General features: G+C 58.6%; 1 pseudogene; it reads left to right on the top strand.

Moving 5' to 3' along the window:
- Nucleotides 1–27147, top strand: part of LOC125450411 (plasma membrane calcium-transporting ATPase 2-like) — a 32642-nt pseudogene extending 5495 nt beyond the window's left edge.
- Nucleotides 27148–27500: the final 353 nt, after the last annotated feature.

The following is a 27500-nucleotide window of genomic DNA, read 5'->3' as shown; positions in this document are numbered from 1 at the left end:
GGGGGCCTGCATCATTCAGGTGGGTGCCCACCACCGCCACCCCCCCCCCCGGAATCCAAGCCGGAACACACCTCACTCACTGCCATCCCCCCACCCCATCCCCTCTCTCTCTCTCAGGGAGATATCTATACACTGACTGGTGTCTCTCAGTCCCCCCTCTCTCTCTCAGGAGATATCTGTACACTGACTGGTGTCTCTCAGTCCCCCCCCTCTCTCTCTCTCAGGGAGATATCTATACACTGACTGATGTCTCTCAGTCCCCACCCCTCTCTCTCTCTGGGAGATATCTGTACACTGACTGGTGACTCTCAGTCCCCCCTCTCTCTCTCAGGGAGATATCTGTACACTGACTGGTGTCTCTCAGTCCCCCCTCTCTCTCAGGGAGATATCTGTGCACTGACTGGTGTCTCTCAGTCCCCTCTCTCTCTCTCAGGGAGATATCTATACACTGACTGATGTCTCTCAGTCCCCACCCCTCTCTCTCTCTGGGAGATATCTGTACACTGACTGGTGACTCTCAGTCCCCCCTCTCTCTCTCAGGGAGATATCTGTACACTGACTGGTGTCTCTCAGTCCCCCCTCTCTCTCAGGGAGATATCTGTACACTGACTGGTGTCTCTCAGTCCCCCTCTCTCTCTCAGGGAGATATCTGTACACTGACTGGTGTCTCTCAGTCCCCCCTCTCTCTCTCTCTCAGGAGATATCTGTACACTGACTGGTGTCTCTCAGTCCCCCCCTCTCTCTCTCTCAGGAGATATCTGTACACTGACTGGTGACTCTCAGTTCCCCCCTCTCTCAGGGAGATATCTGTACACTGACTGGTGTCTCTCAGTCCCCCCCCCTCTCTCAGGGAGATATCTGTACACTGACTGGTGTCTCTCAGTCCCCCCCCCTCTCTCTCTCAGGGAGATATCTGTACACTGACTGGTGTCTCTCAGTTCCCCCCTCTCTCAGGGAGATATCTGTACACTGACTGGTGTCTCTCAGTCCCCCCCCCTCTCTCAGGAGATATCTGTACACTGACTGGTGTCTCTCAGTCCCCCCCTCTCTCTCTCTCAGGGAGATATCTGTACACTGACTGGTGACTCTCAGTTCCCCCCTCTCTCAGGGAGATATCTGTACACTGACTGGTGTCTCTCAGTCCCCCCCTCTCTCTCTCTCAGGGAGATATCTGTACACTGACTGGTGTCTCTCAGTCCCCTCTCTCTCTCAGGGAGATATCTGTACACTGACTGGTGTCTCTCAGTCCCCCCTCTCTCTCTCTCTCAGGAGATATCTGTACACTGACTGGTGTCTCTCAGTCCCCCCCCCCTCTCTCTCTCAGGGAGATATCTGTACACTGACTGGTGTCTCTCAGTCCCCCTCTCTCTCTCTCTCAGGGAGATATCTGTACACTGACTGGTGTCTCTCAGTCCCCCCCCTCCTCTCTCAGGGAGATATCTGTACACTGACTGGTGTCTCTCAGTCCCCCTCTCTCTCTCTCAGGGAGATATCTGTACACTGACTGGTGTCTCTCAGTCCCCCCCCTCTCTCTCAGGGAGATATCTGTACACTGACTGGTGTCTCTCAGTCCCCCCCCCTCTCTCTCTCTCTCTCTCAGGGAGATATCTGTACACTGACTGGTGTCTCTCAGTCCCCCCTCTCTCTCTCTCTCAGGGAGATATCTGTACACTTACTGGTGTCTCTCAGTCCCCCCTCTCTCTCTCTCTCTCTCTCAGGGAGATATCTGTACACTGACTGGTGTCTCTCAGTTCCCCCCCTCTCTCTCTCTCAGGGAGATATCTGTACACTGACTGGTGTCTCTCAGTCCCCCTCTCTCTCTCAGGGAGATATCTGTACACTGACTGGTGTCTCTCAGTGCCCCCCCTCTCTCTCTCTCAGGGAGATATCTGTACACTGACTGGTGTCTCTCAGTCCCCCCCCCTCTCTCAGGGAGATATCTGTACACTGACTGGTGTCTCTCAGTCCCCCCCTCTCTCTCTCTCAGGGAGATATCTTACACTGACTGGTGTCTCTCAGTCCCCCCCTCTCTCTCTCTCAGGGAGATATCTGTACACTGACTGGTGTCTCTCAGTTCCCCCCTCTCTCAGGGAGATATCTGTACACTGACTGGTGTCTCTCAGTCCCCCCCACTCTCTCAGGGAGATATCTGTACACTGACTGGTGTCTCTCAGTCCCCCTCTCTCTCTCTCTCAGGGAGATATCTGTACACTGACTGGTGTCTCTCAGTCCCCCCCTCTCTCTCTCTCAGGGAGATATCTGTACACTGACTGGTGTCTCTCAGTCCCCCCCTCTCTCTCTCAGAGAGATATCTGTACACTGACTGGTGTCTCTCAGTCCCCCCCCTCTCTCTCTCAGGGAGATATCTGTACACTGACTGGTGTCCTCTCAGTCTCCCCTCTCTCTCTCAGGGAGATATCTGTACACTGACTGGTGTCTCTCAGTCCCCCTTCTCTCTCTCTCTCAGGGAGATATCTGTACACTGACTGGTGTCTCTCAGTCCCCCCCTCTCTCTCTCTCTCAGGGAGATATCTGTACACTGACTGGTGTCTCTCAGTCCCCCCTCTCTCTCTCTCTCAGGGAGATATCTGTACACTGACTGGTGTCTCTCAGTGCCCCCCCCCTCTCTCTCTCAGGGAGGATATCTGTACACTGACTGGTGTCTCTCAGTCCCCCCCCCCCTCTCTCTCTCAGGGAGATATCTGTACACTGACTGGTGTCTCTCAGTCCCCCCCTCTCTCTCTCTCTCCAGGGAGATATCTGTACACTGACTGGTGTCTCTCAGTCCCCCCTCTCTCTCTCTCAGGGAGATATCTGTACACTGACTGGTGTCTCTCATTCCCCCCCCCTCTCTCTCAGGGAGATATCTGTACACTGACTGGTGTCTCTCAGTCCCCCCTCTCTCTCTCTCTCAGGGAGATATCTGTACACTGACTGGTGTCTCTCAGTCCCCCCTCTCTCTCTCTCTCTCTCTCTCAGGGAGATATCTGTACACTGACTGGTGTCTCTCAGTTCCCCCCCTCTCTCTCTCTCAGGGAGATATCTGTACACTGACTGGTGTCTCTCAGTCCCCCTCTCTCTCTCAGGGAGATATCTGTACACTGACTGGTGTCTCTCAGTGCCCCCCCTCTCTCTCTCTCAGGGAGATATCTGTACACTGACTGGTGTCTCTCAGTCCCCCCCCTCTCTCTCTCTCAGGGAGATATCTGTACACTGACTGGTGTCTCTCAGTCCCCCCTCTCTCTCTCTCTCTCAGGGAGATATCTGTACACTGACTGGTGTCTCTCAGTCCCCCCCTCTCTCTCTCTCAGGGAGATATCTGTACACTGACTGGTGTCTCTCAGTTCCCCCCCCCCTCTTTCTCTCTCAGGGAGATATCTGTACACTGACTGGTGTCTCTCAGTCCCCCCCTCTCTCTCTCTGTCAGGGAGATATCTGTACACTGACTGGTGTCTCTCATTCCCCCTCTCTCTCTCTGTCAGGGAGATATCTGTACACTGACTGTGTCTCTCAGTCCCCCCCTCTCTCTCTCTCAGGGAGATATCTGTACACTGACTGGTGTCTCTCAGTCCCCCCTCTCTCTCTCTCTCAGGGAGATATCTGTACACTGACTTGGTGTCTCTCAGTCCCCCTCTCTCTCTCTCAGGGAGATATCTGTACACTGACTGGTGCCTCTCAGTTCCGCCCCTCTCTCTGTCAGGGAGATATCTGTACACTGACTGGTGTCTCTCAGTCCCCCTCTCTCTCTCAGGGAGATATCTGTACACTGGACTGGTGTCTCTCAGTTCCCCCCCCTCTCTCTCTCTCTCAGGGTGATATCTGTACACTGACTGGTGTCTCTCAGTCCCCTCTCTCTCTCAGGGAGATATCTGTACACTGACTGGTGTCTCTCAGTCCCCCCCTCTCTCTCTCTCTCAGGGAGATATCTGTACACTGACTGGTGTCTCTCAGTTCCCCCCTCTCTCTCTCTCTCTCTCTCTCAGGGAGATATCTGTACACTGACTGGTGGTCTCTCAGTCCCCCCTCTCTCTCTCTCAGGGAGATATCTGTACACTGACTGTGTCTCTCAGTCCCCCCTCTCTCTCTCTCAGGGAGATATCTGTACACTGACTGGTGTCTCTCAGTCCCCTCTCTCTCTCAGGGAGATATCTGTACACTGACTGGTGTCTCTCAGTCCCCCCTCTCTCTCTCTCAGGGAGATATCTGTACACTGACTGGTGTCTCTCAGTCCCCTCTCTCTCTCAGGAGATATCTGTACACTGACTGGTGTCTCCTCAGTCCCCTCTCTCTCTCTCTCAGGGAGATATCTGTACACTGACTGGTGTCTCTCAATCCCCTCTCTCTCTCTCAGGGAGATATCTGGACACTGAATGGTGTCTCTCAGTCCCCCCCCTCTCTCTCAGGAGATATCTGTACACTGACTGGTGTCTCTCTGTCCCCCCCCTCTCTCTCTCTCTCTCAGGGAGATATCTGTACACTGACTGGTGTCTCTCAGTCCCCTCTCTCCCTCTCTCAGGGAGATATCTGTACACTGACTGGTGTCTCTCTGTCCCCCCTCTCTCTCAGGGAGATATCTGTACACTGACTGTGTCTCTCTGTCCCCCCCTCTCTCTCTCTCTCTCAGGGAGATATCTGTACACTGACTGGTGTCTCTCAGTCCCCTCTCTCTCTCAGGGAGATATCTGTACACTGACTGGTGTCTCTCAGTCCCCCCCCCCTCTCTCTCTCAGGGAGATATCTGTACACTGGACTGGTGTCTCTCAGTTCCCCCCTCTCTCAGGGAGATATCTGTACACTGACTGGTGTCTCTCAGTCCCCCCCTTCTCTCTCTCTCAGGGAGATATCTGTACACTGACTGGTGTCTCTCAGTCCCCCCTCTCTCTCTCAGAGAGATATCTGTACACTGACTGGTGTCTCTCAGTCCCCCCCTCTCTCTCTCAGGGAGATATCTGTACACTGACTGGTGTCTCTCAGTCTCCCCCCTCTCTCTCAGGGAGATATCTGTACACTGACTGGTGTCTCTCAGTCTCCCCCTCTCTCTCTCAGGGAGATATCTGTACACTGACTGGTGTCTCTCAGTCCCCCCTCTCTCTCTCTCTCAGGGAGATATCTGTACACTGACTGGTGTCTCTCAGTCCCCCCTCTCTCTCTCTCTCTCAGGAGATATCTGTACACTGACTGGTGTCTCTCAGTCCCCCCTCTCTCTCTCTCAGGGAGATATCTGTACACTGACTGGTGTCTCTCAGTCCCCCCCCCCTCTCTCTCTCAGGGAGATATCTGTACACTGACTGGTGTCTCTCAGTCCCCCCTCTCTCTCTCTCTCAGGGAGATATCTGTACACTGACTGGTGTCTCTCAGTCCCCCCCCTCCTCTCTCAGGGAGATATCTGTACACTGACTGGTGTCTCTCAGTCCCCCCCCTCTCTCTCTCTCAGGGAGATATCTGTACACTGACTGGTGTCTCTCAGTCCCCCCCCTCTCTCTCAGGGAGATATCTGTACACTGACTGGTGTCTCTCAGTCCCCCCCCTCTCTCTCTCTCTCTCTCAGGGAGATATCTGTACACTGACTGGTGTCTCTCAGTCCCCCCTCTCTCTCCTCTCTCTCAGGGAGATATCTGTACACTGACTGGTGTCTCTCAGTCCCCCCCTCTCTCTCTCTCTCTCTCTCAGGGAGATATCTGTACACTGACTGGTGTCTCTCAGTTCCCCCCCTCTCTCTCTCTCAGGGAGATATCTGTACACTGACTGGTGTCTCTCAGTCCCCCTCTCTCTCTCAGGGAGATATCTGTACACTGACTGGTGTCTCTCAGTGCCCCCCCTCTCTCTCTCTCAGGGAGATATCTGTACACTGACTGGTGTCTCTCAGTCCCCCCCCCTCTCTCAGGAGATATCTGTACACTGACTGGTGTCTCTCAGTCCCCCCCTCTCTCTCTCTCAGGGAGATATCTGTACACTGACTGGTGTCTCTCAGTCCCCCCCTCTCTCTCTCTCAGGGAGATATCTGTACACTGACTGGTGTCTCTCAGTCCCCCCTCTCTCTCTCTCAGAGAGATATCTGTACACTGACTGGTGTCTCTCAGTCCCCCCCCTCTCTCTCTCAGGAGATATCTGTACACTGACTGGTGTCTCTCAGTCTCCCCCTCTCTCTCTCAGGGAGATATCTGTACACTGACTGGTGTCTCTCAGTCCCCCTTCTCTCTCTCTCTCAGGTGATATCTGTACACTGACTGGTGTCTCTCAGTCCCCCCTCTCTCTCTCTCTCAGGGAGATATCTGTACACTGACTGGTGTCTCTCAGTCCCCCTCTCTCTCTCTCTCAGGGAGATTCTGTACACTGACTGGTGTCTCTCAGTGCCCCCCCTCTCTCTCTCTCAGGGAGATATCTGTACACTGACTGGTGTCTCTCAGTCCCCCCTTCTCTCTCTCTCTCAGGAGATATCTGACACTGACTGTGTCTCGATCCCCCCCTCTCGTCTCGCTCAGGGAGATATCTGTACACTGACTGGTGTCTCTCATTCCCCCCCCCCTCTCTCTCAGGGAGATATCTGTACACCTGACTGGTGTCTCTCAGTCCCCCCTCTCTCTCTCTCGTCTCTCTCAGGGAGGGATAATCTGTACACTGACTGGTGTCTCTCAGTCCCCCTCTCTCTCTCTCTCAGGGAGATATCTGTACACTGACTGGTGTCTCTCAGTCCCCCCTCTCTCTCTCTCTCTCTCTCAGGGAGATATCTGTACACTGACTGGTGTCTCTCAGTCCCCCTCTCTCTCTCAGGGAGATATCTGTACACTGACTGGTGTCTCTCAGTGCCCCCCCTCTCTCTCTCTCAGGGAGATATCTGTACACTGACTGGTGTCTCTCAGTCCCCCCCCCTCTCTCTCTCTCAGGGAGATATCTGTACACTGACTGGTGTCTCTCAGTCCCCCCTCTCTCTCTCTCTCAGGAGATATCTGTACACTGACTGGTGTCTCTCAGTCCCCCCTCTCTCTCTCTCAGGGAGATATCTGTACACTGACTGGTGTCTCTCAGTTTCCCCCCCCCCTCTTTCTCTCTCAGGGAGATATCTGTACACTGACTGGTGTCTCTCAGTCCCCCCCCTCTCTCTCTCTGTCAGGGAGATATCTGTACACTGACTGGTGTCTCTCATTCCCCTCTCTCTCTCTGTCAGGGAGATATCTGTACACTGACTGGTGTCTCTCAGTCCCCCCCCTCTCTCTCTCTCAGGGAGATATCTGTACACTGACTGGTGTCTCTCAGTCCCCCTCTCTCTCTCTCTCAGGGAGATATCTGTACACTGACTGTGTCTCTCAGTCCCCCCTCTCTCTCTCTCAGGGAGATATCTGTACACTGACTGGTGCCTCTCAGTTCCGCCCCTCTCTCTGTCAGGGAGATATCTGTACACTGACTGGTGTCTCTCAGTCCCCCCTCTCTCTCTCAGGGAGATATCTGTACACTGACTGGTGTCTCTCAGTCCCCCCTCTCTCTCTCAGGGAGATATCTGTACACTGACTGGTGTCTCTCAGTTCCCCCCCCTCTTCTCTCTCTCAGGGTGATATCTGTACACTGACTGGTGTCTCTCAGTCCCCTCTCTCTCTCAGGGAGATATCTGTACACTGACTGGTGTCTCTCAGTCCCCTCTCTCTCTCAGGGAGATATCTGTACACTGACTGGTGTCTCTCAGTCCCCTCTCTCTCTCTCTCAGGGAGATATCTGTACACTGACTGGTGTCTCTCAGTCCCCTCTCTCTCTCTCAGGGAGATATCTGGACACTGAATGGTGTCTCTCAGTCCCCCCTCTCTCTCTCAGGGAGATATCTGTACACTGACTGGTGTCTCTCTGTCCCCCCCTCTCTCTCTCTCTCTCTCAGGGAGATATCTGTACACTGACTGGTGTCTCTCAGTCCCCTCTCTCCCTCTCTCAGGGAGATATCTGTACACTGACTGGTGTCTCTCTGTCCCCCCCTCTCTCTCAGGGAGATATCTGTACACTGACTGGTGTCTCTCTGTCCCCCCCTCTCTCTCTCTCTCTCAGGGAGATATCTGTACACTGACTGGTGTCTCTCAGTCCCCTCTCTCTCTCAGGGAGATATCTGTACACTGACTGGTGTCTCTCAGTCCCCCCTCTCTCTCTCAGGGAGATATCTGTACACTGACTGGTGTCTCTCTGTCCCCCCCTCTCTCTCTCTCTCTCAGGGAGATATCTGTACACTGACTGGTGTCACTCAGTGCCCCCCCCCCCCCGCCCCGCTCTCTCTCTCTCTGTCAGTCCCTCGATCTCCCTTCCTGATGAAGTCTCTCTCTCCCTGCCTGTAGGATTCCCCGTTAAAAGCCGTTCAGATGTTGTGGGTGAACCTGATCATGGATACGTTTGCCTCGCTGGCGTTAGCGACCGAGCCTCCCACCGACTCGCTCCTCCTCCGGCGGCCCTACGGCCGGGATAAACCGCTCATCTCCGACACCATGATGAAGAACATCCTGGGACACAGTGTCTACCAGATCATCTTCATCTTTTTCATCCTCTTCCTTGGTATGTTTCCGCGCTCCCTCTACACTGTGTCCACTCCCGCCACCCCCATCAATCACTCCCAGGGACAGGGGGTTAGATACAGAGTAAAGCTCCCTCTACACTGTCCCCCCCATCAAACACTCCCAGGGACAGGGGGATAGATATAGAGTAAAGCTCCCTCTACACTGTTCCCCCCCCATCGAACACTCCCAGGGACAGGGCGTTACATACAGGGCAAAGCTCCCTCTACACTGTCCCCCGCGTCAAACACTCCCAGGGACAGGGTGTTACATACAGGGCAAAGCTCCCTCTACAGTGTCCACCCCATCAAACACTCCCAGGGACAGGGCGTTACATACAGGGTAAAGCTCCCTCTACACTGTCCCCCCCCCATCAAACACTCCCAGGGACAGGGGGTTAATACAGGGCAAAGCTCCCTCTACACTGTCCCCCCATCAAACACGCCCAGGGACAGGGGGTTATATACAGGGTAAAGCTCCCTCTACACTGTCCCCCCATTAACCACAACAAACACACAAATTCAGGGATAGCATGGGGCGAGATGCAATGTACTTGTCGTGGGCGGGTGAGGGAGCCGGGGCGCTGTGGGAGGGTGAGCGAGCAGGTGGTGCTGTGGGAGGGTGAGGGAGCGGGGGGTTGCTGTGGGCAGGTGAGGGAGCCGGGGCGCTGTGGGAGGGTGAGCGAGCGGGGGCTGTGGGAGGGTGAGGGAGCGGGGGGGAGCTGTGGGAGGGTGAAGGAGTTGGGGGGGGTCTGTGGGAGGGTGAGGGAGCGGGTGGGTGCTGTGGGAGGGTGAGGGAGCGGGGGCTGTGGGAGGGTGAGGGAGCGGGGGGGAGCTGTGGGAGGGTGAAGGAGTTGGGGGGGGTCTGTGGGAGGGTGAGGGAGCGGGTGGGTGCTGTGGGAGGGTGAGGGAGCGGGGGCTGTGGGAGGGTGAGGGAGTGGGGGGTTGCTGTGGGAGGGTGAGGGAGCGGGGGGGTCTGTGGGAGGGTGAGGGAGTGGGGGTGCTGCTGGAGGGTGAGGGAGCGGGGGCTGTGGGAGGGTGTGGGAGCGGGCGTGGCTGTGGTAGGGTGAGGGGGGCGGAGGGGGCAGCGGGAGGGTGAGGGGGGTGGAGGGGGCAGCGGGAGGGTGAGGGGGTGGAGGGGGCTGTGGGAGGATGAGGGGGGGGGCGGAGGGGGCAGCGGGAGGGTGAGGGGGCGGAGGGGGCTGTGGGAGGGTGAGGGGGGCGGAGGGGGCAGCGGGAGGGTGAGGGGGCGGAGGGGCAGCGGGAGGGTGAGGGGCGGAGGGGGCTGTGGGAGGGTGAGGGGCGGAGGGGGCTGTGGTAGGGTGAGGGGGGTGAGGGGGCAGCGGGAGGGCGGGGGTCTGTGGGAGGGTGAGGGGGGTGAGGGGCGGAGGGGGCAGCGGGAGGGTGAGGGGGCGGAGGGGGCATCGGGAGGGTGAGGGGGCGGAGGGGCTGTGGGAGGGTGAGGGGGGTGAGGGGGCAGCGGGAGGGCGAGGGGGGCGGGGGTCTGTGGGAGGGTGAGGGGGCGGGGGGACGCTGTGGGAGGGTGAGGGGGGCTGAGGGGGCAGTGGGAGGGTGAGGGAGCGGAGGGGCAGCGGAAGGGTGAGGGGGCAGTGGGGGGGTGAGGGAGCGGGGGTCTGTGGGAGGGTGAGGGGGCGGAGGGTCTGTGGGAGGGTGAGGGGGTGAGGGGGCAGCGGGAGGGCGAGGGGGGCGGGGGTCTGTGGGAGGGTGAGGTGGGCGGAGGGGGCAGCGGGAGGTTCTGATGGTCTCTGTCTCTGTCTCTGGCTGCGTGATAGGGGAGCGAATGTTCGAGATCGACAGCGGCCGCTCACTCCCTCTGCACTCCCCCCCCTCCGAACACTACACCATCATCTTCAACACCTTCGTGCTGATGCAGCTCTTCAACGAGGTGAACGCTCGCAAGGTCCACGGCGAGCGCAACGTCTTCGCTGGCATCGAGACCAACCCCATCTTCTGCTGCGTGGTCCTGGGCACGTTCGGGGTCCAGGTCTGAGCTCCGCTCCCCACCACAGCCCAACCCACCCAATACCCCCTCACCCGGGAATCTGACTGGGACACGGAGAAGGGGGGGCATAGAGAGAGGTAGAGGGGGTCAGGAGAGAGAGAGAAGGGGCATAGAGAGAGGTAGAGGGGGTCAGGAGAGAGAGAGAAGGGGCATAGAGAGAGGTAGAGGGGACAGGAGAGAGAGAGAAGGGGCATAGAGAGAGGTAGAGGGGGAAGGAGAGAGAGAGAAGGGGCATAGAGAGAGGTAGAGGGGACAGGAGAGAGAGAGAGAAGGGGCATAGAGAGAGGTAGAGGGGACAGGAGAGAGAGAGAGAAGGGGCATAGAGAGACGTAGAGGGGACAGGAGAGAGAGAGAAGGGGCATAGAGAGAGGTAGAGGGGGAAGGAGAGAGAGAGAAGGGGCATAGAGAGAGGTAGAGGGGACAGGAGAGAGAGAGGGCGACAGAGAGAGAGAGGCATAGAGAGAGGTAGAGGGGGTCAGGAGAGAGAGAGAGAGGGGGCATAGAGAGAGGTAGAGGGGACAGGAGAGAGAGAGGGCGACAGAGAGAGAGAGGCATAGAGAGAGGTAGAGGGGGTCAGGAGAGAGAGAGAGAGGGGGCATAGAGAGAGATAGAGGGGGACGGAGAGAGAGGGAGGAGCATAGAGAGAGGTAGAGGGGGACAGGAGAGAGAGAGGGACATAGAGAGATAGAGGAGGACGGAGAGAGAGAGGGACATAGAGAGATAGAGGAGGACGAAGAGAGAGAGGGACATAGAGAGATAGAGGAGGGCAGAGAGAGAGGGACATAGAGAGATAGAGGAGGGCAGAGAGAGAGGGACATAGAGAGATAGAGGAGGGCGGAGAGAGAGAGGGACATAGAGAGATAGAGGAGGATGGAGAGAGAGAGAGAGGGCATAGAGAGAGGTAGAGGGGGACAGGAGAGAGCGAGAGGGGTGCATAAAGAGATAGAGGGGGATAGGAGAGAGAGAGGGACATAGAGCGATAGAGGAGGATGGAGAGAGAGAGAGGGCATAGATAGAGGTAGAGGGGGACAGGAGAGAGAGAGAAGGGGCATAGAGAGAGGTAGAGGGGGTCAGGAGAGAGAGAGAAGGGGCATAGAGAGAGGTAGAGGGGACAGGAGAGAGAGAGAGAAGGGGCATAGAGAGAGGTAGAGGGGACAGGAGAGAGAGAGAAGGGGCATAGAGAGAGGTAGAGGGGGAAGGAGAGAGAAGGGGCATAGAGAGATGTAGAGGGGGAAGGAGAGAGAGAGGCATAGAGAGAGGTAGAGGGGGACGGAGAGAGAGAAAAGGGGCATAGAGAGAGGTAGAGGGGACAGGAGAGAGAGAGGGCGACAGAGAGAGAGGCATAGAGAGAGGTAGAGGGGGTCAGGAGAGAGAGAGAAGGGGCATAGAGAGAGGTAGAGGGGGACGGAGAGAGAGGGAGGAGCATAGAGAGAGGTAGAGGGGGACAGGAGAGAGAGAGGGACATAGAGAGATAGAGGAGGACGGAGAGAGAGAGGGACATAGAGAGATAGAGGAGGGCGGAGAGAGAGAGAGGGACATAGAGAGATAGAGGAGGGCGGAGAGAGAGGGACATAGAGAGATAGAGGAGGATGGAGAGAGAGAGAGAGAGAGGGGCATAGAGAGAGAGAGGGTATAGGATGGGGGCATAGAGAGACAGAGACAGTGAAAGAGAGATGGAGACAGGGACAGAGAGATAGAGAGACCTCTCGAAGAGCTAGGGACGGAGAAATAGAGAGACAGAAAGAGAGAGCGAGGGAAAGAGAGAGAGACATAAGAGATAGGGTTAGGGTTAAGACAGATGGTGAGAGAGAGAGTGGGAGACAGAGAGCGAGAGACAGAGAGAGAAAGGAAGGGACAGAGGGAAGAGGTGAATGCGAAAGAGAGGAGCAGGAGCGAGAGGAAGCGAGGGATGTGATGAGGTGAAGGAGTGAGAGAAAGGGGGACAGTGAGTGAGAGAGCGAGGGAGAGAGAGAGAAGGGGAGAGAGAAGGACAGAGAGATAGAGCTGATCAGAACGAGACAGAGGGGTTGAGAAGGACGGGTGGCGAGACGTGGTGGGCTTACAGCAGCCCAGGGTAGAGGGACCGAGTGGCCTGCGGGGGGAGGGTTTGTGGTCTGTGCCAGGGGAGTGAGAGGAGGGGACCGGCTCCAGTGCAATGCACCAGTTGTGGTCGGTGGTGGGGGGGGGCGGCTGGAAACTCGACGATGTCCCCCGACGATGACGCCCTCTCTCTCCTCAGATCCTCATCGTGCAGTATGGTGGGAAACCATTCAACTGCAGACCCCTGAACATCGAACAGTGGATGTGGTGTCTCATGGTGGGCATCGGGGAACTACTGTGGGGTCAGGTGAGGGACTGCCAAGCTCCCTGAGTCCTTGGGTCAGCGCTGAGGGAGCGGGCGCTGTCGGAGGGTCAGCGCTGAGGGAGCGGGCGCTGTCGGAGGGTCAGCGCTGAGGGACCGGGCGCTGTCGGAGGGTCAGCGCTGAGGGACCGGGCGCTGTCGGAGGGTCAGCGCTGAGGGACCGGGCGCTGTCGGAGGGTCAGCGCTGAGGGAGCGGGCGCTGTCGGAGGGTCAGTGCTGAGGGAGCGGGTGCTGTCGGAGGGTCAGCGCTGAAGGAGCGGGTGCTGTCGGAGGGTCAGCGCTGAGGGAGTGGGCTCTGTTGGACGGTCAATGCTGAGGGAGCGGGCACTGACGGAGGGTCAGCGCTGAGGGAGCGGGCGCTGTCGGAGGGTCAGCGCTGAGGGAGCGGGCGCTGTCGGAGGGTCAGCGCTGAGGGAGCGGGCGCTGTCGGAGGGTCAGTGCTGAGGGACCGGGCGCAGTCAGAGGGTCAGTGCTGAGGGACCGGGCGCTGTCAGAGGGTCAGTGCTGAGGGACCGGGCGCAGTCAGAGGGTCAGTGCTGAGGGACCGGGCGCAGTCAGAGGGTCAGTGCTGAGGGACCGGGCGCTGTCAGAGGGTCAGTGCTGAGGGACCGGGCGCTGTCAGAGGGTCAGCGCTGAGGGAGAGTGGGCACTGTCCTAGCTGAAGTTAGACTTCCCAACGACCTGAGACATCCTAGCGAATGGCAGATGGGCCGAAGGGCCTGGTCTGACTGCCTACCTGCCTCGAATTTCCGACTCTAATACCTATGTCTCTCTTTTCCGCTCTTCCCACGGTTCCCCTCCCCCACCCCCCCCGCCACACACCCTGGCTATGTCCCCAGCTGATCGTCTCCATCCCGAACGGCCTGGTCAGGATCCTGAAGGACGCCATGCCTGTAGGCCGGAAGGCTGACTTCTCTGATGAGGATATATCTGAAGACGAGGAGGAGATCGACCACGCCGAGAGGGAGCTTCGACGGGGAAAAATCCTCTGGTTCCGTGGCCTGAACAGAATCCAGACTCAGGTAGGCCGGGGCCTACTCCAAAAACATCATGGTTACCACCGCGGCCTCCCTACGGCAAAGATTCACCTTGATCTTTTGAGCTTTCTCCCCTTGGGGTTGTCGGTGGTGGGCGGCGGGGGCGGTGGCAGGGGGGTGGTGTGGTGGGGGAGCGATGGCGCCTTGTTTCGTTTCGGCCGTGCTGACCCTCCATCGCCCGAGGCCTAGCGGATTTCCCGAAGCCTGGAGACAACTCGAGGCCCGCCGTTTTAATTTCTTGAGGCCTCAGTGGTTGAAGGAAGTGGAATAGGCTGCCAGGGAATGGAGGGCCTCGTCTTTGCTTAATTTGCTTGAAGCCCGGAGGCAACCCGGGGCCTGGAATATTAACTTCTCGAGGCCTAATTTCGGTGGCGTTTGAAGGAAAACTGAACACTCTTCCGGCGAAATGAAATGGCGCCAGGCCTAATGTTGGTTTCGATTCCTTGAGGCCTGGCGTTTGCCTCATTCCCCGGAAGCCTAGATTCGACTGGAGGCCTACACTTTTAATTTCTTCAGGCCAACTGGTGACTTAATTTCCTCGAGCCCAGGCTCCTGGAAGCCCAATATCCAGGCCTCGTTCTTAACCTCGAAGCCTGGGGGTCGAATTGTTTCCTGAAGCCTACGATCGAGGCCTAGCGGTGATTTTGGTTGGACGGGGCCTGCCTCTTCAGTTTGGATTTCTTAAAGCCTGTGTTTGATCGGCTCCTGAGGCCTGGAAACAACCCGAGGCCCGCAGTTTTGATTTCTTGAGGCCTGGCGCTAAACTTGGCGGCTTCAGCCCTCGAGGCAATTCAAAGATGACGGTTGTGATCAAGTGTTTGATTGTGACTCCTCGAGGCCTAGTGTTGAGTTTGGTCTCGCTGAGGCCTCATGTTGGTTCTCATACTTCAAGTCGCTTTGGGTTGTGTGAGGGCCCGTGTTTCGAGGTCCAGGAGGAAACCCTAGTGAAAGGAAGACTCAACCCTTGTACAGGGATAATGGGAACTGCGGATGCCGGAGAATCCCAGATGGCAAGGTGCGGGGCTGGGTGAACACAACAGGCCCAGCAGCATCTCAGGAGCAGGAAGGCTGGTGTACATGGGCACCCGCATAGGCCCAAGCTATGCCTGCCTCTTTGTAGGGTACGTGGAACAGTCCCTTTTCCGCACCTACACAGGCCCCAAACCCCACCTCTTCCTCCGGTACATTGATGACTGTATCGGCGCCGCCTCTTGCTCCCCAAGAGGAGCTCGACCAGTTCAACCACTTCACCAACACCTTCCACCCCAACCTTCAGTTCACCTGGGCCATCTCCAGCACATCCCTCACTTTCCTGGACCTGGCCATCTCCAGCACATCCCTCACCTTCCTGGACCTGGCCATCTCCGACACATCCCTCGCCTTCCTGGACCTGGCCATCTCTAGCACATCCCTCACCTTCCTGGACCTGGCCATCTCTAGCACATCCCTCGCCTTCCTGGACCTGGCCATCTCTAGCACATCCCTCGCCTTCCTGGACCTGGCCATCTCTAGCACATCCCTCGCCTTCCTGGACCTGGCCATCTCCAGCACATCCCTCACCTTCCTGGACCTGGCCATCTCCGACACATCCCTCGCCTTCCCGGACCTGGCCATCTCCGATACATCCCTCGCCTTCCTGGACCTGGCCATCTCTAGCACATCCCTCGCCTTCCTGGACCTGGCCATCTCCAGCACATCCCTCACCTTCCTGGACCTGGCCATCTCCGACACATCCCTCGCCTTCCCGGACCTGGCCATCTCCGACACATCCCTCGCCTTCCTGGACCTGGCGATCTCCGACACATCCCTCATCCTCCTGGATCTGGTCATCACCGACACATCCCTCGCCTATCTCTGACACATCCCTCACCTTCCTGGACCTGGCCATCTCCGACACATCCTTTGCCTTCCTAGACGTGGCCATCTCTGACACATCACTCACCCTCCTGGATCTGGCCATCTCCGACACATCCCTCACCTTCCTGGACCTGGCCATCTCCAGCACATCCCTCGCCTTCCCGGACCTGGCCATCTCCGACACATCCCTCGCCTTCCCGGACCTGGCCATCTCCGACACATCCCTCGCCTTCCTGGACCTGGCCATCTCCGACACATCCCTCACTTTCCTGGACCTGGTAATCTCCGACACCTCCCTCACCTTCCTGGACCTGGCCATCTCTGACACATCCCTCACCTTCCTGGACCTGGCCATCTCCGACACATCCCTCGCCTTCCTAGACCTGGCCATCTCCGACACATCCCTCACCTTCCTGGACCTGGCCATCTCCGACACATCCCTCGCCTTCCTGGACCTGGCCATCTCCGACACATCCCTCCACCTTCCTGGACCTGGCCATCTCCGACACATCCCTCATGTTCCTGGACCTGGCCATCTCCGACACATCCCTCGCCTTCCTGGACCTGGCCATCTCCGACACATCCCTCACCTTCCTGGACCTGGCCATCTCCAGCATATCCCTCGCCTTCCTCGACCTGGCCATCTCCAACACATCCCTCGCCTATCTCCGACACATCCCTCACCTTCCTGGACCTGGCCATCTCCGACACATCCCTCGCCTTCCCGGACCTGACCATCTCCGACACATCCCTCACCTTCCTAGCTCTGGCCATCTCCGACACATCACTCACCTTCGTGGACCTGGCCATCTCCAGCACATCCCTCACCTTCCTGGACCTGGCCATCTCCGACACATCCCTCACCTTCCTGGACCTGGCCATCTCCAGCACATCCCTCACCTTCCTGGACCTGGCCATCTCCGACACATCCCTCGCCTTCCTGGATCTGGCCATCTCCGACACATCCCTCGCCTTCCTGGACCTGGCCATCTCCGACACATCCCTCGCCTTCCTGGACCTGGCCATCTCCGACACATCCCTCGCCTTCCTAGACCTGGCCATCTCCGACACATCACTCACCTTCCTGGACCTGCCCATCTCCGACACATCCCTCACCTTCCTGGACCTGGCCATCTCCGACACATCCCTCACCTCCCTGGACCTGACCATCTCCAGCACATCCCTCACCTTCCTGGATCTGGCCATCACCGACACATCCCTCGCCTTCCTGGACCTGGCCATCACCGACACATCCGTCACCATCCTGGACCTGACCATCTCCAGCACACCCCTCACCTTCCTGGATCTGGCCATCTCCAACACATCCTTTGCCTTCCTAGATGTGGCCATCTCCGACACATCCCTCACCTTCCTGGATCTGGCCATCTCCGACACATCCCTCACCTTCCTGGACCTGGCCATCTCCAGCACATCCCTCACCTTCCTGGACCTGGCCATCTCCGACACATCCCTCACCTTCCTGGACCTGGCCATCTCCAACACATCCCTCACCTTCCTGGACTTGGCCATCTCCGACACATCCCTCACCTTCCTGGACCTGGCCATCTCTAGCACATCCGTCACCTTCCTGGACCTGGCCATCTCTAGCCCAAAGAGGATCCCCCTCGTTCTCACACACCAGCCCACCAACCTCCGGATACAACGCATCATCCTCCGACACTTCCGCCATCTACAATCCGACCCCACCACCCAAGACATTTTTCCATCCCCACCCCTGTCTGCTTTCCGGAGAGACCACTCTCTCCGTGACTCCCTTGTTCGCTCCACACTGCCCTCCAACCCCACCACACCCGGCACCTTCCCCTGCAACCGCAGGAAATGCTACACTTGTCCCCACACCTCCTCCCTCACCCCTATCCCAGGCCCCAAGATGACATTCCACATTAAGCAGAGGTTCACCTGCACATCTGCCAATGTGGTATACTGCATCCACTGTACCCGGTGCAGCTTCCTCTACATTGGGGAAACCAAGCGGAGGCTTGGGGACCGCTTTGCAGAACACCTCCGCTCAGTTCGCAACAAACAACTGCACCTCCCAGTCGCAAACCATTTCCACTCCCCCTCCCATTCCTTAGACGACATGTCCATCATGGGCCTCCTGCAGTGCCACAATGATGCCACCCGAAGGTTGCAGGAACAGCAACTCATATTCCGCCTGGGAACCCTGCAGCCCAATGGTATCAATGTGGACTTCACCAGTTTCAAAATCTCCCCTTCCCCTACTGCATCCCTAAACCAGCCCAGTTCGTCCCCTCCCCCCACTGCACCACACAACCAGCCCAGCTCTTCCCCCCCACCCACTGCATCCCAAAACCAGTCCAACCTGTCTCTGCCTCCCTAACCGGTTCTTCCTCTCACCCATCCCTTCCTCCCACCCCAAGCCGCACCCCCATCTACCTACTAACCACATCCCACCTCCTTGACCTGTCCGTCCTCCCCGGACTGACCTATTCTCCCCCCACCTATACTCTCCTCCCCACCTACACTCTCTCCACCTATCTTCTTTTCTCTCCATCTTCGGTCCGCCTCCCCCTCTCTCCCTATTTATTCCAGAACCCTATCCCCATCCCCCTCTCTGATGAAGGGTTGAGGCCCGAAACGTCAGCTTTTGTGCTCCTGAGATGCTGCTTGGCCTGCTGTGTTCATCCAGCCTCACATTTTATTATCTGTCTCGACAGGACCAGCCCATTCGCTTCTAAATGTTTTCCCCTCAGCAACTCGAGGCTTAGTGTTGCCTTTGAGGCCTACTATAGATTTTGGTTCCTTAGCATCTTGTATTAATATGGTTCCTGAAGCCTAGAGAAAATTTGAGGCCTATAACTTCCACTTCTTGAAGCCAAATGTTGATTTGTGTCGCTGAGGCCTAGTGTTGATTTTGCTTAATCGAGGCTCAGGGCGAATGTTGGTTCATTAAAGCCTGACATTGATTTGGGGACTTTGAAGCCCAGAGACAACTTGAGGCCGATAATTTTGATTTCTTGAGGTCTAGGATTGACATTGCCTTGTTGAGGCCTGGCGCTGAATTGAGTTGTTTAAGGCCCAGTATGAATGTTGAGCCATCGAGGCCTAGTAGTGAAGCCTAGAATTGACATTGCGTTGCTGGGGTTGACGTCAGTTTTTTTGAGGCCTAGTGCGAATTTTGAGTCACTGAGGCCTAGTAGTTACTTTGGTTCCCTCAGACCTAGAGGGAGTTGGAGGCTACACTTAATTCCTCAAAGCCTTGTTGTTCGTTTTGGGTTACTGAGGCCTAGTGTTGGTTTTCTTTGAGGGTTATTTTGCAGATTCCTTGAGGCCTGGCATCGCGTGGGGCTTGTGGGAGCCATTCTAATTTAACGGGGCCTAGTGCCAGTTTCTAAGCGGGATTTGGCTGGTCCGTTACGAAAGGGGATCTATTAACGGGGCAGACGTCGGGAGTGACCTCCTTGGAAGGGAGAGGGTTAATGGGAAAATTGAACCGAGGTGTTCCGAATCAGGAGGAGAGGTTTTGTCAAGGCCGGGATAGAGAACCAGAGGGGGCAGCGGTGACGGATGGAGGGGGGATCGGGGTACAGCCGTGGGGGTGGGGCAGTGTAGAGGGAGCCTTACTCTGTCCCTAACCCCATTTGCCGGTAATGTTTGACATGTAGAGTGTGGGTTGGGGTGGGTGGGGGGCACGGTGTAGAGGTGGCGGTCAGGATCGCGGCTAACCACCGCCCCCCCCGCCCCCACCAAACCCCGCGAGAGTCCCTCCATTTTGTTTTCTGCTCCGGTCCCTCCCCGCGTCTCATCTTTCCTTTTTTCTTTTGACCCCCCCCCCCCCCACCCCCCACCACCCCTACCCCCTCGCCCCGTCACACCTCCCTCCACGAAACGTGAACCATCACAAACAGCAGTTCAAGGATCGCTTTCTGTAGATTTATCGACTCCTGAGCCGTGGGATCGAGGCCTCCGGCCTGTTTCGCTTCGGGAACGTTGCCACTCGGCTCCCAACCCTGCTCGCTCGATCCCTCCTCACCCTGGGCATAGTGGGGGTTGGCAGGGCGTGGGGAGCATTCTGGATTCAGACGGAGGGCCCACTCGGGGGGCCTTGGGGACCACCCCTCCCCTTGTCCCGAACCCCTCGCGGCTCCCCGCTCCAGCCGAGAGCCCCAGGCCTGCAGTTCAAGTTGATGCCACGGCTTTTGGCCTCATGCCCCGTGGGTGGAGAGTGCGGGCGTTGGCAGTCCTGGTTTTGTGGGGGGGGGGGGGGGGGGCGGGGGGCTGCGGCGCGAGAGGAATGAGACACGCACACGCACGGGCAGAGAGTCACGCCCGCGACCCACCAACCCCACCCCCAATCCTAGGCCGCAGGCCTCAACCGAAAACTAGGCCAAGGGGAGGGCAGAGTGGGCCCAAGGGGGTATGACCGCAGGCCGCGGAGGGGTGGAGGGGGGTGTCAGGGCGGGGAGGTGGGGCGGGTGGGGGTTTCAGCACACAGCCCCCACCCTGGGCCCTTGTGGGGGGAGAGCAGGCATACCGCCTCCACACTTCAACGCCCCCTCCTAGGTAGGGGAGGAGGGTTGGGTGGGTGGGGGCGGGCGATGCGGGGGCCAAGAGGGAGACAGGTGGGCGGCCCTCGGAGGAGAGAAGGGGACCCCACCGCCCCGCACCCCCACCCCACCCCACCCGACGAATTTAGGCTCGAGAGCAGAGGGAAAGGGTCGGAGGGCCACGTCTGGGAGGAACCGCAGTGGGTTGGGGGAAATGGGACAAGGCCTGAGGTAGGCCGGGTGTTAAAATTGGTTGGGGCCGGAGGGGGGAAGGTGGTGGAAATGGGCCTACAAGATTCTCCCTGCCCCCAACCCCCGGATTCCTCACAGCACCCTCCGACCCACCCGCTCCTCACCAATGTTTGATGCTGAAGACGAACCAACCCAGGAGGAGAAAGGGGCTAGTGTGAGGCAGCGTTGACTTGAAAGCCACGGGTTCTCTCCTGATTACTCTTCCCTTACAAATTCCCCGACGCTCATGCCTCGGGATGGAGTGACGGACCGGGCCCCGTCACATGAGGACAGGAAGCAATAAAATGTTTCGGACCTGCCTCCTTCCCTCCCTTCCTCTGGTGTCTCTGTGCCTGCTTGGATACGTGGCCCCTGAGGATCGATCGCACTAAAACTGCCGGCTGTGGAGTTCGGGGGGGTTTGGGTGTGTGGTTTAAGGTGCCCGTCCACGCCATTGGGTAAGGAGGGCGCCACGAGGGGCCTCGGCCCACCTCAATGGTGGTGGGGGCGGATGGGGGGGGAGTCGCGCAGGCTGTGGCGCTAGTCTTGAGTGTCAGGTAGAGGATCGACCCCTGTCTCCCCCCCACCCCCCACCCCGCCTGGAATGCTGGGCGCGGTTCCCGGACTCGGCATCTGCGGGGAGAATGGGGAACTGATGCACTGCAAGGAAACAGACCCTTTGGCCCGACCCGTCTGTGCCGACCCACATATCCTAAATCAATCCTAGCCCCATCTGCCAGCGTGTGGCCCCTGTCCCTCTAAACCCTTCCTTATCCACGTCCCCATCCCGATGCCTGTTAAATGCTGTCACTGTACCAGCCCCCACCCACTTCCTCGTCCCACACACGCACCACCCCCTGCGTGAAAACGTTGCCCCTCAGGTCCCTTCCGCCTCCCACCTTAAACCTGTGCCCCTCTAGTTTTGGACCCCCTACCCCTGGGGGGGTAAAGACCTTCCCTATTCCCCCTCTCCCTGCCCCTCATGGGTTTATAAACCTCTATAAGGCCCCCCCCCCTCAGCCTCCAGCGAGAAAAGCCCCGGCCTCTCCCTATAACTCAAGCCCCTCCATTCCCGGCCACGTCCCGGTGAATCTCTCCCGAACCCTGTCCAGTTTAATAATACCCTTCCTATAACGGGGGCGGTGGGGGGGGCGCAACCAGAGCTGGGGCACAGCGCTCCAGAAGAGGCCCTCACCAACGTTCCCTGTACAACCTCAGCGTGACGTCCCCAGCTCCTACACTCAGAGGGTCCGAGCGATGAAGGCCAGCGCGCTGAACGCCCCCTTCCCCACCCTGTCTACCTGTGACGCCAACTTCAAAGGGTTATGTCCCTGAGCCCACCCCACTCCCCCCACCAGGGTCTCTCTGTTCTACAACACCCCCCCCCCCCCCCCAGGTCTCTCTGTTCTACAACACCCCCCCCCAGGTCTCTCTGTTCTACAACACCACCCCCCCCAGGTCTCTCTATTCTACAACACCCCCCCCCAGGTCTCTCTGTTCTACAACACCCCCCCCCAGGTCTCTCTATTCTACAACACCCCCCCCCAGGTCTCTCCAGTCTACAACACCCCCCCCCCAGGTCTCTCTGTTCTACAACACCACCCCCCCCAGGTCTCTCTGTTCTACAACACCCCCCCCCAGGTCTCTCTGTTCTACAACACCACCCCCCCCCCAGGTCTCTCTGTTCTACAACACCCCCCCCCCCCAGGTCTCTCCAGTCTACAACACCTCCCCCCCAGGTCTCTCCGGTCTACAACACCCCCCCCCAGGTCTCTCTATTCTACAACACCCCCCCCCAGGTCTCTCCAGTCTACAACACCCCCCCCCCCAGGTCTCTCCGGTCTACAACACCCCCCCCCAGGTCTCTCTGTTCTACAACACCACCCCCCCCAGGTCTCTCTATTCTACAACACCCCCCCCCAGGTCTCTCTATTCTACAACACCCCCCCCCAGGTCTCTCCAGTCTACAACACCCCCCCCCCAGGTCTCTCCAGTGTACAACACCCCCCCCCCAGGTCTCTCCGGTCTACAACACCCCCCCCCAGGTCTCTCTGGTCTACAACACCCCCCACCCCCAGGTCTCTCTGGTCTACAACACCACCCCCCCCAGGTCTCTCTGTTCTACAACACCCCCCCCCAGGTCTCTCCGGTGTACAACACCCCCCCCCCAGGTCTCTCCGGTCTACAACAACCCCCCCCAGGTCTCTCTGGTCTACAACACCCCCCCCCCAGGTCTCTCTGGTCTACAACACCCCCCCCCAGGTCTCTCCGGTGTACAACACCCCCCCCCCAGGTCTCTCCGGTGTACAACACCCCCCCCCAGGTCTCTCCGGTCTACAACACCCCCCCCCAGGTCTCTCTGGTCTACAACACCCCCCACCCCCAGGTCTCTCTGTTCTACAACACCCCCCCCCAGGTCTCTCTGGTCTACAACACCCCCCACCCCCAGGTCTCTCTGGTCTACAACACCCCCCACCCCCAGGTCTCTCTGGTCTACAACACCCCCCCCCAGGTCTCTCCGGTGTACAACACCCCCCCCCCAGGTCTCTCCGGTCTACAACACCCCCCCCCCAGGTCTCTCTGGTCTACAACACCCCCCCCCAGGTCTCTCTGTTCTACATACCCCCCCCCCCCCCCGAGACCCTACATTTCATTGTATAAGTCCCTGCCCCTTGTTTGTTTTAGTGACCCCTCAGCGTTTATCCGAATTCAACCCCGTCTGCCCCCGCCCCGGCCGAATGGATCGATACGCAACATTGGCCATTGAGTTCGGCTCCGCGCCACCCAGACTACCTTTCCTGTATTTAAGGTCTGGATGGCTTTACAGCCAGTGGATCACTCGATGGTGATGGCTCCCCAAGCTGTTTCCAAAGGAAGTTGGATAATTTACCCTCAGCGATCCCTTCGCAACTCCCCCTGAAGGCCCGTGGGTCACTGTTTCCCAACAAAATGGGCCACTCTGATGGTCAAAACAGCAGCTGTTAGCGCCGAGGGAGCAGGCGCTGTCGGAGGGTCAGTGCCGAGGGAGCAGGCGCTGTCGGAGGGTCAGTGCCGAGGGAGCGGGCGCTGTCGGAGGGTCAGTGCCGAGGGAGCAGGCGCTGTCGGAGGGTCAGGGCCGAGGGAGCGGGCGCTGTCGGAGGGTCAGTGCCGAGGGAGCGGGCGCTGTCGGAGGGTCAGGGCTAAGGGGGCGGGCGCTGTCGGAGGGTCAGCGCCGAGGGAGCGGGCGCTGTCGGAGGGTCAGTGCCGAGGGAGCAGGCGCTGTCGGAGGGTCAGTGCCGAGGGAGCGGGCGCTGTCGGAGGGTCAGTGCCGAGGGAGCGGGCGCTGTCGGAGGGTCAGGACTGAGGGAGCGGGCGCTATCGGAGGGTCAGCGCTGAGGGAGTGCCGTGCTGTGGTTACGTTTCGGGTGGATCTAATCCCGGAATTAGTGTCGGAATTGCTTTGCTCTACGTGGGACAAGTTTCCCGTTTGGGACCTTGCTGTGCCGGGGACGCTCTTGGAGTTTTGCAGCTCAGTTGAAAGTTGGGTGATGCGTAAATTTCAACAAAACTAATCGAGGGATTCCAGAAGGATATGGGGAAGTGTGGAGGGAGTGAGCAGGGAGTGAGCAGGGAATGGGCAGGGAGTTAGCAAGGAGTGGGGAGGGAGTGTGGAGGGATGGAGAGAGAGAATGGAGGGAGTGGCGCATGGAGTGGAGAGGGAGTGGCGCATGGAGTGGGGAGTAAGTGGGCTGGGAGTGAGGAGAGAGTGGGGAGGGAGTGTGGAGGAAGTGACGTGTGGAGGGAGTGGGGAGGGAGTGGCGGAGGGAGTGGGGAGGGAGTGGCTGGGAGTGAGGAGTGAGTGGGGAGTGGAGTGGGGAGTGGAGTGGGGAGTGGAGTGGGGAGTGGAGTGTGGAGGGAGTGGCGTGTGGAGTGGGGAGGGAGTGGCGCATGGAGTGGCACATGGGGTGGCACATGGATGGAGAGGGAGCAGGGAGGGGCAGAGGGAGCGGAGACGGGCAGAAGGAGCGGAGAGGGGCAGAGGGAGCCGTCCGTGTATGTACTCAGGTCGCTGAAGTTTGCAGGATGAGTGGAGAGCGCAGGATCTCAGGAACGATCGACTTTCTCCCCAGCGCTACCACCCGGAGCGCAGAGCCCGAGAGCCGGGGAGGGGGGTCTGACCCCTATCGGCCATTCCTTTCACCCCAGGTGGAGGGTGGCGTTCAGTCGGGGGGTTGGGGGGGGGTTCACATTATCGGGGCGTCCTGGAGAGAGGGAGCGAGGTGGAGAGAGCGGGGGAGAAAGAGAGAAGGGAGAGAGCGAAAACATGAGAGAGTGAGAGGGAGGAAAAGAGAGAGAGACTGAGAAGGGGTGAGAGAGGGAGAGGGGGGGAGACATAGAAAGAGAGAGAGAGAGGAGGAGAGAAGAGACAGAGTGAGGGAGAAAGGGAGGAGAGAGAGAAAGGGTGGGGGGGGGAGAGAGATGGGGAGAGACAGAGGGGAGAGGCATGGGGGAGGAGGGAGAGAGAGAAAGTGGGGTTAGCGAAACAGAGGCAGGGACAGAGGGGAGAGTGTGAGAAAGGCAGATGAGAGGAAGAGAAACAGAGGTGGGGGAGGAAGAGAGATAGAGGGAGAGTGACAGAGTGAGAAAGCAGGGGTGGAGAGAGACATGAGAAAGCTGAAGAGGGGGGAGAAAGAGAGAGAGGGGAAGGAGAGAGAAAGTCAGGGTTGGGGAGAGAGAGAGAGAGAGACAGAGACAGACAGAAGGGGAGAGAGAGAGAGAAAAAGTGGGGGTAGAGAGAGGGACGGAGACAGACGGGGGAAGGGGGGAGAGAGAGAGAGAAAGAGGGGGCGAAAGAGGGAGAGAGAGAAAGTGGGAGGGTAGGGTGGAGAGAGGGAGAAAGAGCAAGAGAGGGGGGAGAGAGAGCGAGAGAGAGAAAGTGGAGGTGGAGAGAGACAGAGACAGAGGGGTGGGGAGAGGGAGAAAGAGCAAGAGAGGGGGGAGAGAGAGCGAGAGAGAGAAAGTGGAGGTGGAGAGAGACAGAGACAGAGGGGTGGGGAGAGGGAAGAGGGAGGGGAAGGAGAGAGGGAGAGAGAGAAAGTGGGAGGGTAGGGTGGAGAGAGGGAGAAAGAGCAAGAGATTGGGAGGGGGGGAGAGAGAGAGAAAAAGTGGAGTGGAGAGAGAGAAAGAGACAGAGAGACCGGAGAGAGGGAAGAGAGATAGGAAGGAGAGAGAGCGAGAGAGAAAGTGGGGGGGGGGGGTGGGTTTGGAGATAGACAGAGACAGATAGGGGTGGGGGTGGAGAAAGAGAGAGACAGACGGAAAGTGGAAGTTAGGGTGGAGAGAGAGGGAGAGAGACAGACAGAGGGGGGAGCGAGAGAGAAAAAGAGAGGGGAAGATGGAGGGGAAGGAGAGAGAGAGAGAGAGAGAGAGAGAAATTGGGATGGTGGAGAGAGACAGAGACAGACGGGGGGAGAGAGGGAGAAAATGTGGGAAGAGAAAGTGGGAAAGAGAGAGTGAAAAATTGGAGAGAGGGAGAAATTGGGGGAGTGGAGAGAGACAAGAGGATGGGGGGAGAGAGAAAGTGGGACAGAGAGAGAAAGTAGGAAAGAGAGAGAGAAAGTGGGAAAGAGAGAGAAAGTGGGAAAGAGAGAGAGAAAGTGGGAGAGAGAGAGAGAGAGAGAGAGAGGGCGGGTGGTGGGGTGGGTGAGGGGGGTGTCTATCATGCGGGACATCAGCTGGTGACTAGGCTAAGGAATGGGCACCGATGTTGGCATGAGGGAGGGGCAGCAGGCAGACGCTGGGGGTGGAGTTGGGAGGGGAACAGACCCCTGCAGGTTCTCCCTCTGAGACCCTGTCACCACCCGCGCTCCCCACCCCCCCCCCCCACACACACATATACACACAGAGGGAACGCCCACCCTGATGGAGGTGGGGGGGGGTACTGTCACGGTTCAAGATGGCGTCACCCCCCTCCCCTCAACAATCTTCCCAAATTGGGGGTGGGGAGGGGGCACAATTAGGGACAGGGCAGGGAAAGTTGGGCCTAAACCCCAACCCGCAGCAACCGCTACTTCCGCCAGCGTACGTCGCCGTGCCAAGCGTGGGTCTCGGCACTCTTGCCATGGGTCCTGTTTGACTGGTGTCGGTGTCCCTGGCCCTCCATTTCCCAGCATGCAGCATTCTGCCGACGAGGGAGCCAGGTCTACACACTTGGGGAGGGTGGGGGGTGGTGGGGTGGGGGGGGAGGGGAGGACATTGGGTTTGGGGGGGCGCACAGCGATGGGCTCCTTTCGGGGTCTTTCTGATCACCTCTTCTCTCTCTCTCTCTCTCTCTCTCTCTGTTGCACCCCCAAACCCCCCGACCCCGTTCCTGACCACCCGATAAAACCCCCCACCAACAACCACCCCCCCCCACCCCGACCCCTGGTGTAGCTCAGGGCGGCGCTAGCCTTTTGCAGCTCCCTCTACGGGGTCCTGGAGGAGGAGGAAGAGGCCGAGGGAGCCGGACACGGGAAGCTCGACGGAGCACAATTGCTTGACGCCAATACGGCGAACTCTGACCCCGGGAGCCCGGCCCCCTAGCTTTTTTTTTCGGAGGCAGGGGGAGGTGGGGGAACAAGGGTGACCCAATGCTGGAGGGTTCGGTGGGCAATTGGGGGGGGGGGCGCGGTGGTTTGGGTGCTGGGGAGGGAGTCACGTGGAGACGACTTTCAGGAAGACGGGGGGTGGGAAGTCTGGCGTCTTGAGTTCAGATTCCGCACTTGAAGCGTCCGGGCCACCAGAAGAGAAATATTGTTGCCCCCCACCGCCCCCCCCCCCCGCCACCCACCAAAACAACACCCCTACCCCCCACCACACCCCGCCAATGTTAACAGCGAAGGAGTGTGGGGGCAGCTACTGGGCGGGCCAGAGAGTGCCCGACTCTCACGCACACGAAGCGGGCAGATGCGAACATCTGGGT

This window comes from Stegostoma tigrinum, unplaced genomic scaffold (assembly GCF_030684315.1).
Source record: "Stegostoma tigrinum isolate sSteTig4 unplaced genomic scaffold, sSteTig4.hap1 scaffold_456, whole genome shotgun sequence".
Taxonomy (NCBI): domain Eukaryota; kingdom Metazoa; phylum Chordata; class Chondrichthyes; order Orectolobiformes; family Stegostomatidae; genus Stegostoma; species Stegostoma tigrinum.
The sequence above is the reverse complement of the archived record's forward strand: the minus strand, read 5'-3'. Positions and strand labels throughout refer to the sequence as shown.